Source organism: Tachyglossus aculeatus, chromosome 12 (assembly GCF_015852505.1).
Source record: "Tachyglossus aculeatus isolate mTacAcu1 chromosome 12, mTacAcu1.pri, whole genome shotgun sequence".
NCBI lineage: Eukaryota > Metazoa > Chordata > Mammalia > Monotremata > Tachyglossidae > Tachyglossus > Tachyglossus aculeatus.
Window position 1 is genome coordinate 11,964,516 of NC_052077.1, and position 17,386 is coordinate 11,981,901.

Consider the following 17,386-nt stretch of genomic DNA (forward strand, 5'->3'; position numbering starts at 1 on the left):
CTCGGGGGACAGGTACTGTGACCGATCTGATTGATTTGTACCTACCCCAGTGCTTAGAATGGTGTTTAATACATAGTAAGCGCTTAACAAATACCATTAAAAAATAACTTTGGTGGGACAATCTTGGGGAATAAGGGTGCCAAGGACTAGTTCCATGCTAGGAGCTGGGATATAAAAACTGGAATGAACAGTCCTCACCCAGGCATCCCGCCCAGTCAGTAAACTTTACCTCAAGACACAGCTCCATTTTGAAAGAGCTTTCAGCCCCATGTCCATAACACAGACTAGACATTCCCCACGATAGCACTTTCAAGTCATACCGCCTTTCTCTCTTTCCTGACCCTGTAGAATTTTCCCGCTAAGGAAACTGTCAACTTTTGGGAAACTTTCGTCCATCCTCAAACCCTGAACACTCCTGCAATTTGCCCTCCAATGCCCAATTCCAAGTTTATCCCATCAGAATAACTTTTCTGCCTTAAGATATCCCATTCCAAACACCCGAGGTTAATGCCCAACACACAGGACTCTTCTGCAATCCAACTGAAAAGACTTTCCGGAAAGTAGTTTCTAGGGGTGTTCTGTTGCATGGCCTTCTCTGTTTCCTTTTTCCTACGCTGTGAATTTCAGTAAGTTTCAAAAAAAATGTGGCATATGTGAAGGGGAGAGGGTGGAGGGGAAGTGAATAATCAGAAAAGCAGAAGGCTGAGTACTAACTGCTGTTTGCATCCTTAAAAGATGTTGAAATTGTGGAATGTTTTTAATGAACCTTGAGGTGGGTGTTAGTGTGAATCATGGCTAATCACATGCAAGGGACAACATAAATGAACACATCAAGGCTGGAGGCAGTAGCTCTTAAAGATTCTGATGGAAAATGCAGGCTGACTAAACCACCTTATTCTCTGAGACGCTGGAGTTTGCCACCATTCTTTTCCCCGAAAAGTAAACCCTCTGCCTTCTGAATTCCCCTTTCCTGTAATTAGAGAAGCAGCATGGCATAGTTCATAGAATAGCAGCCTGCAAGTCAGAAGGTCGTGGGTTCTAATTCTGGCTCTGCCACTTGTCTGCTTTGTGACCTTGGGCAAGTCACTTCACTTCTCTGTGCCTCAATTACCTCATCTGTAAAATGGGGATTGAGACTGTGAGCCCCACATGGGGTAAGGACTGTGTCCAACCTAATTTATTTATATCTACCCCAGCACTTAGTACAGTGCCTGATGCATAGTAAGTGCTTAAAAAATATCATAATTATTATTATGATTAATGTCTCGTCTTTTTCCTTCGACCTTTGCTGAATCTTAGTTGTATAGAACCAGTACATTTTAAGTGCGTGTGATATAGAGAAGTAGTGTGGCTCAGTGGAAAGGGCACGGGCTTTGGAGTCAGAGGTCATGGGTTCAAATCCCGACTCCGCCAATTGTCAGCTGTGTGACTGGGCAAGTCACTTAACTTCTCTGTGCCTCAGTTACCTCATCTGTAAAATGGGGATTAAGACTGTGAGCCCCTGTGGGACAACCTGATCACCTTGTGACCTCCCCAGTGCTTAGAACAGTGCTTTGCACATAGTAAGTGCTTAATGAATATCATTATTATCATTATTATTATTATTATATAAATATACCATTTTACAGTGTATTTTATTATGTTGTTTTTATTTCTGTTCTTTGTTTTCCGATGGTGAATTACATAGATTCCAGTAAGGTTCTCCTAGTGAGGGAAATTACTTTTACCTTACGACATCGATTCATAATAGGTATAACAAAGTATATTTTCTTACCTTTTCTTCTTCAAATGCCTTAAAGTGATTTCCGACCCATAGCGATTCCATGCACACCCCCTCTTTAGAACATCCCATCTTCTGCCATATAGGAATTCTGGTATGTGTATGCATAGAGTTTTCTTGATAAAGATAAGGAAATGATTTGCCATTGCCTTCTTCCACCAACACAAAGGTGAGAAGTGGGAGCATTGCAAAGCTTTTATCCCTAAATTTAAAGGCGCTTTCTCGGTTTTTCTCAAAATTAAAGCTTTTTAGGGATTTCCTTTCGAAGCAAGTATTCACATAGCTAAAGCCTACACTTTCAGTATTAGGAATAAGATCAACTTCCTCTGAAATGTTAAAATAGCCCATTGTTTTGTAGCTAAAATTACTCTGTCTAATTTTTTTAAGAAATTATATTCTCACCTTGAGGATGATCAAATTTAGGATATCATAAATGATATGGTTTGTGTTATTATTAATCTTTGGTTGCATATATAATTTTCTAGGGATGGATTGGTACAATATTATTTAGGCTAAATTGTTAATCTGCAAACCAAAGATATTTAATAGACAAATATGATGCTGTCCAAATATTTTATCTACTTTTCAGCATCGTTGTCCACCAACACATCTGCTATTCAGAGACACTCTCAGGTGACCAACCTGTGTCTGGGAATTGCCAAGAGACACTTTGAAGAGTAAGATAGTCTGAAAATCACCAAATTAAGGACTTTAACTCATAATTAAAGATGGTCGAGGAAGATAAGAATGGAGTAGAGGCCGTTGGATTTGGCAAGAAGGACATCATTGGTGACCTTCGAGATGGTGGTGTCTGTGGAGTGAAGGGGATGGGAGCCAGATTGGAGGGGGTTAAGGGGAGAAATGGAGGAGAGGAGCTTGAGACAATGGGTGTTGCCAACTCGCTGAAGGACTTGAAGAGGAGTGGTAGGAGGGAGATTAACTGGAGGGAGCCATGGAGTCAAAGAATGTTTTTCTTTTAGGATAGGGGAATCCTGGGCATGCTTGAAAGCAGTGTAGAAGAAGCCATTGGAGAGTGAACAATTGATGATGGTGGTCAGGGAGGAAGATAGGAGGGGGCAAGTGTTTTGATAAGTTGCGAAGGGATAAGGTCGGATACACAGGTGGATGAGGTGGATTTTGAGGGAAGGCAGGAGATCTCTTCTTGAGATACTACTGGGAAAGATGGGAAAGTTGAAGAAGGGGCAGGAGGAGGGAGGGACTGGAGGGGAGCAGGAGGGATTTTAGGGAGATCACGCCTGATAGTTTCAATTTTCTCAATAAAGTAGGTGCCCAGGTCATTAGGTGCAAGAGATAGGGGAGGTGGGGGAACAGGGGATTTGAGGAGGGAGTTAAACATCTGGAACAATTGATGAGGGCAATGGACATGGGTGTCAATAAGGTTGGATAAATAATTTGGCTGGGCAGAGGAGAGGGCAGAGTTAAAGCTCGAAGTGGATGAGGTCGGCCTGATATCTAGATTTCTGCCAGCAGTGCTCTGAGGCTTGTACACAGGAGAGATAGAAGAGGTCTGTGGAGGTGAGCCAGGGCTGAGGGTTAGTGGTACGAGATAGACAAAGGGATAGGGGAGCGAGTGGGTTAAGCTCAGTAGAGAGGATGGTGTTGAGGGCGTCAGTTTGGTCATTAAGGGAAGAGAGTTTGGGTATGGAACTAAATGGGACGTAACTTGAGAAAATTGGATGGGGTCAAGAGATTAGAGGTCTCTGTGGGGGAAACTGCAGGGATTTTGCAAGGAACTGTGTGGGAGTGAAGGCAGGTGAGGAGGTTGTGGTCAGATAGAGGAATTGTACTAAACTCTTGGGTAAGAGCTGAACAAATATATATACAGTGTGCCACAGTGTGCCAAGCACTGTACTAAGCGATGGGATGGCAACAAACTGATCGGGTTGGACACAGTCTATGTCCCACGTGGCGCTCACAGTCTTAATCCCCATTTTACAGATGAATCACAGAGAAGTGAAGTGACTTGCCCAAGGTCACACAGCAGATAAGTGACAGAGCTGGGATTAGAATCCAGGTCCTTCTGAATCCCAGGCGTAAATATATTTAACAACACAGTTGGTAGTCACATTTCCTGTCCACAAGGAGCTTAAAGTGATATATATGTTGCCAACTTGTACTTCCCAAGTGCTTAGTAAGTGCTGTGCACACAGTAAGAGCTCAATAAATATGATTGAATGAAAATCTCCAGTGGCTACCAATCAACCTACGCATCAGGCAGAAACTCCTCACCCTCGGCTTCAAGGCTCTTCATCACCTCGCCCCCTCCTACCTCACCTCCCTTCTCTCCTTCTACAGCCCAGCCTGCACCCTCCGCTCCTCTGCCACTAATCTCCTCACCGTGCTTCGTTCTCGCCTGTCCCTCCGTCGACCCCCGGCCCACGTCATCCCCCTGACCTGGAATGCCCTCCCTCCACACATCCGCCAAGCTAGCTCTGTTCCTCCCTTCAAGGCCCTATTGAGAGCTCACCTCCTACAGGAGGCCTTCCCAGACTGAGCCCCCTCCTTCCTCGTCCCCCTCTCCATCCTCCCCACCTTACCTCCTTCCCTTCCCCACAGCACCTGTATATATGTATATATGTTTGTACGTATTTATTTATTTATTTATTTATTTTACTTGTACATTTTTACTCTACTTATTTTATTTTGTTAATATGTTTTGTTTTGTTCTCTGTCTCCCCCTTCTAGACTGTGAGCCCACTGTTGGGTAGGGACCGTCTCTATATGTTGCCAACTTGTACTTCCCAAGCGTTTAGTACAGTGCTCTGCACACAGTAAGCGCTCAATAAATACTATTGAATTAATGAATGAATGAATAAAGTCTGGAAGGGGAGACAGACATTAAGATAAATAATTGATATCATAAATAATAAGAATAATAATGGCATTTGTTAAGTGCTTACTATTTGCAAAGCACTGTACTAAGCGCTGGGGAGAATGTAAGGTGATCAGGTTGTTCCACATGGGGCTCACAGTCTTAATCCTCATTTTACAGATGAGGTAACTGAGGCACAGAGAAGTTAAGTGACTTGCTCAGAGTCACACAGCTAATTGGTGGAACTGGGATTCGAACCCATGACCTCTGACTCCCAAGCCCGTGCTCTTTCCACTGAGCCACGCTGCTTCTCTAATAGAGAGGGAATCTTACACAGATGACACAATCACTATTGGGAGCTTTTGAACATGCTCTCTACCATCAAGACTGAGGCCCTCTAACAGTATTGAAAAATGGCCCAGATGTATCAGCAGGACTTTAGCTATGATTTTGGAAGAAATAACGCTCTGATTAAAGCCATAAAAAATGAAAAACAACAGATCTGATAGTATTACTGCAGAAATCTATAAGCAAAGGAGAGAACCTAATTCTAATCCTCAGAAATCAGTGTGAGCTTTTCCTCAAGATGTGGAACAGCGAGAAAATATTTCAAGACTTGAAAGATAACAATATAATCACTAAGGAGAAAGGGGAGACAGGTGACTGTAAAATTATTGAGGAATCCCCCTGCTTTCCATTACAGACAAGATTCTAGCTAGAATCTTCCTACTGATGTCTGAAGAACATAGAGCCTGGTCTGGGATTCAGAAGGACCTGGATTCTAATCCCAGCTCTGTCACTTATCCGCTGTGTGACCTTGGGCAATTCACTTCACTTCTCTGTGATTCATCTGTAGAATGGGGATTAAGACTGTGAGCTCCACGTGGGACATGGACTGTGTCCAACCCGATCAGTTTGTAGCCATCCCATCGCTTAGTACAGTGCTTGGCACACTGTAAGCATTTAACAAATGCCGTTAAAAAACAAAAAGATTGGTTAGGACCAAAATGAGCACAGCAGATGGGATCTCTGTAGTGTAAAAGATGAAGGAAATGTGCAGAAACATGATTCTGGCTTCATCCACCTTATAAAGGCATTTGGCACCATCAATAGACAAGGACTTTGAAAATTGCTAAGCAAATTCAGCTGCCTGAAAAATTCACCAAGATTTTTCCTTGACTACTCTGTGATGAAATGTCTGGTTGATGAAGAGTTGAAGGGACCTTTTCTGACCATTCCTCATCACCGCCTTGGAAGTGGAAAGAGTGCTGTGGCTTCTGGAAAATTCATCTCTGAGGAATGTTTTCTGTTTCCAAGTTGCTGTTTTAGGAACAGGAATCAGTGCTTTGCCATATGGAAAGTGTAATCTTTTAGTCTGAATTGTTTTTTCCTTTAGGTCCATAGCATTTCCTCTAAAAGGAATGAATAGATTTTTGCCACCAAATTAATCTCCCCTCATCACATGCATCTCGTAGTGATCCTCATTATGGTATTTGTTATTCCGTGCTAAACACTAGACAAAGGGTTGGAGTAGATTCAAATAAGCTATTCAGACACAGGCCCTATCCCACATGGGGATCACAGTTTAAGGTCCATTTTTACAGAAGAGGAAACTGAGGCACAGAGAAGTTAAGTGATTTGCCTAGGTCACAAAGCAGGCAAATGGTGGAGCTGGGATTAGAATCCAGATGTCTTGCCTCCTATACCCGTGCTCTTGACACTGGAACTTGCTGCTTTATTCCACCTCATGGAGGAAAAGCCTGCATTTTCACTTTTCTGATGCCTTGTGCATCACTAACGTTGTTTATCATGCACATTGCTAAAATGTGGTGACAAAGAAGCACCAAATTGCACATCCAGTTGAGGTTCTCTAAGATTGTTATGATGATTTTGCAAGGTCTGTGACAAATATATGGTAACTTTGGTGTGGTTTCCTGAACTACGTCTACACATGTCATGACTCAGAGGTCATGTAATAATAATAATGATGGCATTTATTAAGCGCTTACTATGTGCAAAGCACTGTTCTAAGCGCTGGGGAAGTTACAAGGTGATCAAGTTGTCCCATGGTGGGGGGCTCACAGTCTTCATACCCACTTTCCAGATGAGGTAACAGAGGCACAGAAAAGTTAAAGGACTTGCCCAAAGTCACACAGCTGACAATATTAACAGCGTGGCTCAGTGGAAAGAGCCTGGGCTTTGGAGTCAGAGGTCATGGGTTCAAATCCCGGCTCCGCCACTTGTCTCTATATGTTGCCAACTTGGACTTCCCAAGCGCTTAGTACAGTGCTCTGCACACAGTAAGCGCTCAATAAATATGATTGATTGATTGATTGTCAGTTGTGTGACTTTGGGCAAGTCACTTAACTTCTCTGGGCCTCAGTTACCTCATCTGTAAAGTGGGGATTAAGTCTGTGAGCCCCACGTGGGACAACTTGATTGCCTTGTATCTACCCCAACGCTTAGAACATAGTAAGTGCTTAATAAATGCCATTATTAATTGGCAGATCCAGGATTTGAACCCATGACCTCTGACTCCAAAGCCCGGGCTCTTTCCACTGAGCCACGCTGCTTCTCTCTGAATCACATGGTGATCCAGGTAGTGCGTAGTGATTGTACCCTTTCCCTCCTGTTCAGGAGGAGTCCTTTAAGAATCCTTGAGAAGTAGTGTGGTCTAGTGGATAGAGCACAGACCCGGGAGTCAAAAGGACTTGGGTTCTAATCCTGACTCCACCACTTCCCTGCACTGGGGTAGATACAAGGTAATCAGGTTGGACACAGTCCATGTCCTTATGGGTCTTACAGTCTTGATCCCCATTTTACAGATGAGGTAACTGAGGCCCAGAGAAGTAAAGTGACTTGTCCAAGGTCACACAGCTGGCAGGTGGCAGAGTCAGAATTAGAACCCATGACCTCTGATTCCCAGGCCCGTGCTCTTACCACTAGGCCACGTGAGCCCCATGTGGGACAGGACTGTGTCCAACCTGATTAGCTAGTGTCTATCCCAGCACTTAGTACAGTGTCTGGCACATAGTAAGCACTTTACAAATACCATTAAAAAAAAAATCTATCTAATGGAACATAGTGAAATGCCCCGGTCTATTCCCACTACGATGTTTCATCTTTTTCTGGAAGATGACCATTATGTGCCATTTGTTGAGAAAAAATACCATACAGTCACCTGAGAATTTGTTTTCTCTTTGCTGACGGATTTCTGTAGCAATGTTGCCATATCTGGATGCTTTTCCATTTTCCATAGCTTTGCAGAAGTTACTTTCTGAAAAGTTGAAGCAAGCAACTGGGCTGTCATTCAGTCATAGAGAGACAGCGTGGCTCAGTGGAAAGAGCACGGGCTTTGGAGTCAGAGGTCATGGGTTCGAATGCCGGCTCTGTCACATGTCTGCTTTGTGACATTGGGCAAGTCACTTAACTTCTCTGAGCCTCAGTTACCTCATCTGTAAAATGGGGATTAATACTGTGAGCCCCACGTGGGACAACCTGATCACCCTGTATCCCCCCCCAGCGCTTAGAACAGTGCTTTGCACATAGTAAGCGCTTAACAAATGCCATTATCATCATCATCATCATCATCATTCATTCCTTCAGCCTCCAAAGTTAGAGGTACCACCAAAAATTAGCAATTACATTAGGTTGAACATTAATTATAAAAAAGATCTTAATTTTTAATTGAAGTACTGTTTGAAAATTACATACCTATGTATGTATACATAAATATAAAAATATATATGTATACAAATATATATATTTATATACATCAATCAATCAATCAATCGTATTTATTGAGCGCTTACTATGTGCAGAGCACTGTACTAAGTGCTTGGGAAGTACAAATTGGCATCACATAGAGACAGTCCCTACCCAACAGTGGGCTCACAGTCTAAAAGGGGGAGACAGAGAACAGAACCAAACATACCAACAAAATAAAATAAGTAGGATAGAAATGTACAAGTAAAATAAATAAATAAATAAATAGAGTAATAAATATGTACAACCATATATACATATATACAGGTGCTGTGGGGAAGGGAAGGAGGTAAGACGGGGGGATGGAGAGGGGGACGAGGGGGAGAGGAAAGAAGGGGCTCAGTCTGGGAAGGCCTCCTGGAGGAGGTGAGCTCTCAGCAGGGCCTTGAAGGGAGGAAGAGAGCGAGCTCGGCTGATGGGCGGAGGGAGGGCATTCCAGGCCCGGGGGATGACGTGGGCCGGGGGTCGATACACATATATATACATATATGTGTATATAATGTATATATTTACAGGCATAGTTTATGCAAGGCATTAGCTACTCAGGTTAAAATATATTTTGTATAAAGATAGAAGATCCTACTTTTAAATGTTTGAAAAATTTTCTGTCGCAGTGGTTTACATATTCCACAAGATGTCAGCATTACACCAGTTCTTCATTCATTCAATCGTATTTATTAAATGAATGAATGAATTTATTGAGCGCTTACTGTGTGCAGAGCAGTTCTTCCCAATTGAGAAAATAATTTAGAAGTAGTGCACATATTGTAACTGGTAATTTATGAAAAATTTGAATATTTGGAAGATGATGCTGATACTTGGGTATCACTGTGATGAACTCGTTAATTTGAATGAAGAAAAATAGATTTACTCCAGTCGTGTTATTCATCTGGGACCTGGTCCTGGAGTCATCACAACCTTTTGTCAGTTGTCAAGGACACCCACAATCAATCAATCAATCAATCGTATTTATTGAGCGCTCACTGTGTGCAGAGCACTGTACTACATATTTACACACAAATACGCACATTTAGACATAGAACTGTTCTCTGGGTTTGGGTTATTACTAAAAGGTGAAATTTTAATCAAGTGTGTGAGTTCATTCATTCAATTGTATTTATTGAGCGCCTACTGTGTGCAGTGCACTGTACTAAGTGCTTGGGAAGTACAAGTTGGCAACATATAGAGAAGGTCCCTACCCAAAAGTGGGCTCACAGTCTAGAAGGGGGAGACAGAGAACAAAACAAAACATAATAACAAAATAAAATAAATAAAATAAACATGTACAAATAAAATAAATAGAGTAATCAATCAATCAATCGTATTTATTGAGCACCTACTGTGTGCAGAGCACTGTACTAAGCGCTTGGGAAGTACAAATTGGCAACATATAGAGACGGTCCCTACCCAACAGTGGTCTCACAGTCTAGAAAGGGGAGACAAAGAACAAAACAAAACATATTAACGAAGTAAAATTAACAGAATAGATATGTACAAGTAAAATAAATAAATAAATAGAGTAATAAATACTTACAAACATATATACATATATACAGGTGCTGTGAGGAAGGGAAAGAGGTAAGACAGGAGGGATGGAGAGGGGGACAAGGGGGAGAGGAAGGAGAGGGCTCAGTCTGGGAAGGCCTCCTGGAGGAGGTGAGCTCTCAGTAATAATGATAATGATGGCATTTCATTCATTCATTCATTCATTCAATTGTATTTATTGAGCACTTACTGTGTGCAGAGCACTATACTAAGCGCTTGGAAAGTCCAAGTTGGCAACATATAGAGATGGTCCCTACCCAACAGCATTCTCCCAGTCTAGAAGGGGGAGCCAGACAACAGAACAAAACATGTGGACAGGTGTCAAGTCATCAGAACAAATAGAATTAAAGCTAAATTCACATCATTAACAAAATAAATAGAATACTAAATATGTACAAGTAAAATAAATAGAGTAATAAATCTGTACAAACATATATGCAGGTGCTGTGGGGAGGGGAAGGAGGTAGGGCTGGGGGTTTGGGGAGGAGGAGAGGAAAAAGGGGGCTCAGTGTGGGAAGGCCTCCTGGAGGAGGTGAGCTCTCAGTAGGGCTTTGAAGGGAGGAAGAGAGCTAGCTTGGCGGATGTGTGGAGGGAGGGCATTCCAGGCCAGGGGGAGGACGTGGGCCGGGGTCGACAGTGCTACATTTGTTAAGCGCCTACTATGTGCAAAACACTGTTCTAAGCGCTGGGTGGAATACAATGCGATCAAGTTGTCCCACGTGGGGCTCACTGTCTTAATCCCCATTTTTACAGATGAGGTAACCGAGGCTCAGAGAAGTTAAGTCACTTGCCCAAGGTCACACAGCAGACATGTGGCAGAGCCAGGATTCGAACCCATGACCTCTGACTCCAAAGCCCATGCTCCTCCCACTGAGCCACGCTGCTTCTATCTATCCCGGTGCTTAGTCGAGTGTCTGGCAAATATTAAGCGCTTAACAAATACCATGAAAAAGAAAAAAGCAACAGACAATACTGTATCTCAGCTGAGATGTGGGAGATAGCTATGGCAGCCAGAGTGAGTGTGCTGTCATCAAGAAAGAAGCAGGTCATCTGGAGAAGAAGTTTAGATAGGTCCGTGAGACAAAGAGACTCTATGAACACTGCCGGATACTGCAAATCATAAATCAGTCAGTCAATCGTATTTATTGAGCACTTACTGTGTGCAGAGCACTGTACTAAGCGCTTGGAAGTACAAGTTGGCAACATCTAGAGACGGTCCCTACCCAAAAAATACATCAGCCCCACAAAAAGACAAGTTTTTTATGTATCTTTTGTATCCTCAGGACTGAGGATCCTGCATTTGGCTTTCTCAGCCATACCTGTGCCCATAGGTAAGCATTTAACTGTCAGTCTTTTCTTTTTATGAATTCTTACAGTATTTGTGCTCTATAGAGAGACTTTGCAAGGTAAATTGAACAAGTTACAGCCGCAGCTGTGAAATCCACGTTGGTTGTGGATACTTAGCAGAGTAAAAAGGAAAATTGAATGGTGGTATTAAAGTTTGTGAAACGAGAGCATCCAGGAGTGACTTTTTATTCTTATTTCTAAAATTTGAGGCAATAAAGGAGAATGTAGAACACAGTCTAGAGGTTTTAGAAATTGGGTTTTAGAAAATATTTTTAGAATATTGAAAAAAAATTGAATATCTCAAAAAAATTTGAAGGTGTTTTAGTACATTTGTCTTTGTATAAATGACATCCCCCCCCCATCTTACCTCCTTCCCTTCCCCACAGCACCTGTATATATGTATATATGTTTGTACATATTTATTACTCTATTTATTTTACTTGTACATATCTACTCTATTTTATTTTGTTAGTATGTTTGGTTTTGTTCTCTGTCTCCCCCTTTTAGACTGTGAGCCCACTGTTAGGTAGGGACTGTCTTTATATGTTGCCAACTTGTACTTCCCAAGCGCTTAGTACAGTGCTCTGCACACAGTAAGCGCTCAATAAATGTGATTGATGATGATGATTCCAAGCTACAAACCAACACCTACTAATTGTTTTTTCTGATTTCCTCAGGCTCATTTAGTTTGACTATTCCTTATTTCAATGGATATCTATCATTAGTTAACGACTCTGGGGTTATTAATTTCACACAGAAATTGCTTTAAAATGAGTGTGTAGAATCTGCTTTTTTTTAGCAATCAAGAAGCCCAGATGGCAGCAGGCTTTTTATTCTTAATCATGACGGATAGCATTGTGATTTGCCAAGAAGCTTGCAATCAACCCAGAGAGATTGCCTAGCTGCTCTTTTGGTCTTATCTGTCCACACTCTTTAGCAGAAAGTGACCTGAATAATGTGCTTTGTGAGCAGTAAGGTGACTTCAGAGTGATGACTCTAAGAAATTCAAACACTGATAATTACAGCGCAATCAAAGCACTGTTTCCCGGGTTCAAAACTGCCACAACAGGCAGAACTAATATTCCGTTGACCAGCGTTCATTCTTTCAGCTCTTTGTATATAGCAGGATATAGAGCTTATTTTAGAATAAATAAAAGATTTTAGATTTGAGGTGGTCATCGTGTCCCCGGACAACTTCAGCTCTGATCGTTTCCCTTTCTTAGATTGTTCTCTACATCCTGTTGCAGGGTTTTGTAGGTCTTCGTATTATGTGCCTGGCACAAAGTAAGCGCTTTAGCAAATACCGTCATCATCGTTTTTATTATTATTATGATTGTGAAGAACTGCAAGTTATTGTTGATGTAGTTCTTGCTTTTTAATCATTGAGGTGCCTTCACCAAACCAGTCTTGATGATGTCTCTTTGCCATAACTGTAGTTTTGCAGGCTGCCTGATACACGGTGGGTTCCATTCACTGTTTGTTCCTTCAGTTGTATTTATTAACAACAATAATAATAATAATTGTGGTATTTGTTAAGTGCTTACTAAGTGCCAAGCACTGGGGTAGATACAAGCAAAGTGGGATGGAGACAGTTCCCATCCCATCTGGGGCTCACAGTCTCAATCCCCATTTTACAGAAGAGGGAACTGAGGCACAGAGAAGTGAAGTGACTTACCCAAGGTCACACAGCAGACAAGTGGCGGAGTCATGATTAGAACCCATGACCTTCTGACTCCCAGGCCCGTGCTCTATCAACTGTGACCTTGGGCAAGTCACTTAACTTCTCTGAGCCTCAATTACGTCATCTGTAAAATGGGGATTAAAAAACTGTGAGCCCCCCATGGGACAACCTGATCGCCTTGTATCCCCTCCCAGCGCTTAGAACAGTGCTCTGCACATAGTAAGCACTTAACAAATGCCGTTATTATTATTATTATTATTATTATTATTATTATTATTATTATACTTAATGTCTGCAGAGCACTGTTCTAAGCGCTTGGGAGAATACATTATAATAATAAACAGACACATTCCCTTTGGGTAGCAGGTGTTCATTTTGGGGGGTTTTTTTGGTCATATTTCTTAAATGCTTATCATGCGCCAGGCACTGTTTTAAGCAGTGGGGGAGATACAAAGTAATCAGGTTGTCCCACGTAGGGCTCACAGTCTTAATCCCCACTTTACAGATGAGGTCACTGAGGCACAGAGAAGTGAAGTGGCTTGCCCAAAGCCACACAGCTGACAAGTGCCGCAGCGGGCATTAGAACCCATGACCTCTAAAGCTCTTGCTCTTTCCACTAAGCCACACTGCTTCCCAATAGCCACACTGCTTCCCAACAACATAAGTACAGTATAACAGAATTGGTAGACACATCCCCTGTCCAAATGGTATTTGTTAAGCACTTACCATATGTCAAATATATGTCCCTCTCCTCTCCCTCCTTCCCCCTCCTCCCCCTCCCCATCCCCCCGCTTTACCTCCTTCCCCTCCCCACAGCACCTGTATATCTGTATATATGTTTGTACGTATTTATTACTCTATTTTATTTGTACATATTTATTCTATTTATTTTATTTTGTTAATATGTTTTGTTTTGTTGTCTGTCTCCCCCTTCTAGACTGTGAGCCCGCTGTTGGGTAGGGACCGTCTCTATATGTTGGCGACTTGTACTTCCCAAGCGCTTAGTACAGTGCTCTGCACGCAGTAATAAATAAATAAATAAATAATGGCATTTATTAAGCGCTTACTATGTTCAAAGCACTGTTCTAAGCGCTGGGGAGGTTACAAGGCGATCAGGTTGTCCCACGTGGGGCTCACAGTCTTAATCCCCATTTTACAGGTGAGGGAACTGAGGCACAGAGAAGTTAAGTGACTTTCCCAAAGTCACACAGCTGACAATTGGCAGAGCCAGGATTCGAACCCATTGCCTCTGACTCAAAAGCCCATGTTCTTTCCATATAAAAAAAGGACAAAAGTTGTAGTGAAAAAATGGTGAGGGGAAGGAGAAATCCTGGTGGCAGCAACCTAAGATGTCAGGGCTGTAAAACCCGGCTTAGAAGTAAGCGCTCAATAAATACGATTGAATGAATGAATGAATGAATGAATGAATGAATGAATGAATGAAATACTGATCTGAGTGCTAGGGTAGATACAAATGAATTAGGTTGGATACAGTCACTGTCCTTCATGGGGCTTACAGTTTAAATAGGAGGGAGAAAGGGAGAAGTGAGGCATAGAGGAGTTAGTGACTTGCCCGAGGTCACACAGCAACCATTTGGCAGAGCTGGGATTAGAACCCAGATCCTCTGACCTCCAGAACCAGACTCTTCCCACAAGGCCACACCTTCCCTTTCCCCACTCTGTCTCTTCTTCTACCTTCTCTTTCCTTCATCACCTCCAATTCATTTATTTATTCATTCAATCGTATTTATTGAGTGCCTACTGTGTGCAGAGCACTGTACTAAGCGCTTGGGGAGTACAAGTTGGCAACATCTAGAGACGGTCCCTACCCAACAGTGGGCTCACAGTCTAGAAGGGGGAGACAGACAACAAAACAAAACATATTAACAAAATAAAATCAATAGAATAAATATGTACAAGTAAAATAAATAAATATATAGAGTAATAAATCTGTACAAACACATATACATATATACAGGTGCTGTGGGGAGGGGAAGGAGGTAAGGTGGGGGGATGGGGAGGGGGAGGGGAAGGAATGATAATAAATGGTAATAATGATAATAATGGTATTTGTTTAAGCACCTACTATGTTTTAAGCACTATGCTACTGCACATAGTAAGCGCTCAATAAATACGTTTGAATGAATGAATGAATGCTAAGCACTGGGGTAGACAAAATAATCATGTCCCACATGGGACTCACAGTCTAAATAGGAGGGAGAACAGGTATGGAATACCCATTTTCAGATGAGGATATTGAAGTACAGAGAAGTTAAGTGATTTGCCTAAGGTTACCCAGCAGGTAAGTTCATTCATTCATTCATTCAATCGTATTTATTGAGCGCTTACTGTGTGCAGAGCACTATACTAAGCACTTGAGAAGTACAAGTCGGCAACATCTAGAGATGGTCCCTGCCCAACAGCAGGCTCACAGTCTAGAAGGGGGAGACAGACAACAAAACAAAACATGTAGACAGGTGTCAAAATCATCAGAACAAATAGAATTATAGCTATATGCTCATCATTAACAAAATAAATAGAATATTAAATATGTACAAGTAAAATAAATACAGTAATAAATCTGTACAAATATATACAAGTGCTGTGGGGAGGGGAAGGAGGTAGGGCTGGGGCGGAGAGGTAAGTGGCAGAGCTGGGATTAGAACCCATGGCCTCTGACTTCTTTCTACTAGAAAAGAACAGCCAAAAGAGGGGTTGTTCTCCTTTGAGCAAAAGCTTTGCAAAAATCAGGATACTGGGAAGCAATCTTGAAAATAAAGTCAGGCCATAAACAAGCTAAATACATTAATAAGTATGGGATTTGTTAAGCGCTTGCTTTGTGCCAAGCACTGTTGTAAGTTGTGTTACAAGTTAATTAGGTCAGATACAGTCCTTGTCCCATGGGGCTCATAGTCTAAGTAGGATTTGTGTACTATCTGCATGTAATGCAGAATGAGTGTCAATCACTTCAATCTTTTAAAGCCACACTTGCATATGTGGATAGGAACAACCATTCAATCAATGGTACTTATTGTGTCCAGAGCATTATTTTATTTGTTTGGATAATACAAATGCATTGGTAGGCATGATCCCTGGCCTTGAGGAGTTTACAGTCCAGTGGAGGAGACAAACATTGTGTTGGGGAATGCAACAGAGTATAACAATCAATCAATCAGTGCTTTGCACATAGTAAGCACTTAATAAATGCCATTATTATTATTATCAGTGGTATTTATTGAGTGCTTACTATGTGTGGAGCTCTGCACTAAATGATTAGAAGAGTACAGTACAGCAGAATTTACGAACATGTTCCCTGCCCATAATGAGTTTACAGTCTAGAGGGTAAATGCTGTTAGGGTGGGGCGAGTGCAAAAATGATTGGGAGAACAGATCCAAATGCAAAGGTGACCCCCACCTTTTCAGGGCTTTGAATATTAGCATGTGGCTCCAGGAAGAAACAAGAGTGAGACACTAAGGTTGGTTAGCGTTAGAGAAGTGAAGTGTGTGTCAGTGTCATAGTGAAAGGCTACAACTGTCAGTAGCAAAGTCTTCACAAATGAGAGCTATTTACATCTCTACCTCTATAGATCTATCTATTTGTGTTGATTTTCTTAAGATAAACTTTCTGAAGTTAAGCATCGGTAACACATAATTCATTCAGGGATGTTTCACTCCTTTGTTAGTGGATGAAAGACGATAATGTATTGCTTATGCCATAAGTCATCCTAGAGTTGATTCTTATTTCTAGGCTTTCAATTCAGGCTGCTCTGGAAAAAAAAGCAAAGTCAGGTCAGATCAGACTGTTCCCGGGAAACGGTATTTGCTTAACCTGATCAAGAGTTATAGCTAAGAGCCAACAGCCCAGAAAACAGGACCTAATTTTTTTGTTTGTATGTAAATGGCTGCACAGTTCCCCCCTTTTCTCTTATATCCACTCACGCACCCCTGCAAATCCTCATTCTAATGGCTTTGGTACATCTGGACAATAAAGTAGAAGCCCAAGAGTAAATAGGAGTGAGAAAAAATGTTTTTAAGAGGTTTGCTCCTTTTCAGAGTCCTTGGAATTAGCAGACAAGTAGGTTAGATTGTTTGCTTTGGGCCATTTTATGTCCTTTTCATCTCTTTAGTGACAATCTGTGACAATGGGAAGAAGGCTCCCTGTGGATCAATACATTTTCGGGAGTTAGAAATGCAACTGCGCCTGCTTCCTATTATCTTTGTGATCTGCTTTGTGTTTTCTCTGTATCCTCCCCTGCCTATAAATAAGCCCAAAGAAAGAACACATCCTATCTGAGAAGGCAATAAAACAATCATGAGATTGTAGAACTTAAACTACTCCTAGAAATCACACTAAAATCATACCTATAAGAAAGTAGATTTTTCACAGCCCTACCAAATAAGGCATTTGAGGTAGGACATTGAAGCACCAGAGAAT

The 17,386-nt window shown here is 41.8% G+C and overlaps 1 protein-coding gene across 1 annotated transcript in view; it reads left to right on the forward strand.

The window, feature by feature from the left end:
• Window positions 1-17,386, forward strand: part of CCSER1 (coiled-coil serine rich protein 1) — a 430,751-nt gene that overhangs the window by 21,060 nt on the left and 392,305 nt on the right. The gene's annotated exons all lie outside the window — the stretch shown is intronic.